Source organism: Rhagoletis zephyria, unplaced genomic scaffold (genome assembly GCF_001687245.7).
Source record: "Rhagoletis zephyria isolate East Lansing unplaced genomic scaffold, Rhagoletis_zephyria_1.1 Rzeph_scaffold_00641, whole genome shotgun sequence".
NCBI classification, from domain to species: Eukaryota; Metazoa; Arthropoda; class Insecta; order Diptera; family Tephritidae; genus Rhagoletis; species Rhagoletis zephyria.
Window position 1 is genome coordinate 9,791 of NW_016157725.1, and position 1,761 is coordinate 11,551.

Consider the following 1,761-nt stretch of genomic DNA (forward strand, 5'->3'; position numbering starts at 1 on the left):
CTAATCTCGCTCGTGATACCTCTTCAGTGTCCTTGGGATCCTCCATTCACCACAGACTACTCAAAAATTAATTCAACAACCTAACACAGCTAAAGAATTTTTGTTTTTCAAACGGTTGAGATGTGCAAAAAAGTAAAAAAAATAAAACTGTGCCTTCCAATTTCTCAACAGCACCGGGAATTTGTATAAAAATGGCATGTATATAAGTTTAAAAGATTTGCTTATTATTTCACCTTACATGTATCTTTCAAACTTACATGTATCTTATGATCGTAGGTATGTATGAGTTATCAATAAATTATTAAAAGGGATAAATGTACTTTATGAAAATAAAGATAGTATCGTAAAGTATGAAATATATAAGTAATTATGTAAATATAACAACAAAAGGTCTCTTCAACCTCAATAAAAGCTCACTAACACACCAAACTTATAGTTAGGATCTACTTTCTACTGTAATTTGAAATTTGCAATGCACCTGGTGCCTACAATTCGATCAAAAAGCTCAGTACTTGCAAAAAAAAATATTCTTCGAATAAACTAAAGTATTGGAAACTATTAGGATTTATCGAAACCTTCGTTTCCTGTGTATATGCGTATGGATGTATATGGTACGAGAGGCTGGAGTGAAAACGGTGTGCTCCCCGGCTGGCGGATTTCGTGAGTATCCATGACGAGCAGCGTAAGTACAATTATTCTGGTCCAATGTCTGTGTCGCTAACTTCCCCCATCTTCTTTCCAGCTCGCTACAGCAGAGAAAAGGCCTGAACTCCCTTCCCTGGAAGCGTTGCCGGTTACTTTAAACTACCCCACACCCCCTTGCAAGTACATGGTGGCCTCACAGCAGGCAGGTGCTGAACCCAACTGCCGGTAGCAGCCATGTCTTCCAATGCAATTAAAAAGATCGAAAACAAACTAACAAAACTAAAATTATCACCATGATCTGATCACCAGGAGTCTCTCTAACTACTCGTTAGGAGTTCATCAAGGCACCCCTTGATGCCAGACCCGTAGTACCCCCCATTCCTGTACCACATATAACGTTGACCTAAGTCATAGCTAAGCTGGTATTAGGAAACCTAATCAGTCCGAAGTAGAAGGAAACGAGGGAAATGAAAAAGAGTTGCAAGTGATAAACAAAGTTTAAAGGGCAGGAACGCTCTTGAAAGTGAAAGATGTAATGGAAAAAAGAGTATTCTAAGATATGATTGGGTTATAAAAAAAAACCGTTGGGCGCCATTTGTTATGTCTGCTTGATCTGGAAGGAAGTCGTGGCGGGACAGGCATGCTGGTAGCCCGGCTTGAGCTCGTCGGCCTATGGCGTGGTTCTTGCCACCACTCCTAACCTACAGCCATCAACAAAACTTTCATGCCTTGAAACCGTGGACATGAAAGGAGGAGAGGATAGGATATAAAGCGGTAGTAAACAGTCCGGTCAGGGGGAGCCATCCCACCCCATCTGTTTTTATAGCACAAACAGCCTTGGACCCCACTGTGGCTCCGTACGCGAGAGTGGAGTCCCCTATCCTGAATTGGTCCGTCAGTCAAATAGTCTCGTCAGCGTCGTCATTGCGTTACTCTAGCCACAGTTACGAACCCATCCCCAGCCAAGTTGCCCCGAGGGCGACACCCACACCAACCACAAGAAAACTAATGCCTCATGTTACTATCTGCCATATCTCAACCAAAAACTAAATAAATGACTCCTATAAGCATAACTTCTGTTTATCTTCTTCTCTCTTTATCCTTTATTTAGTGAAC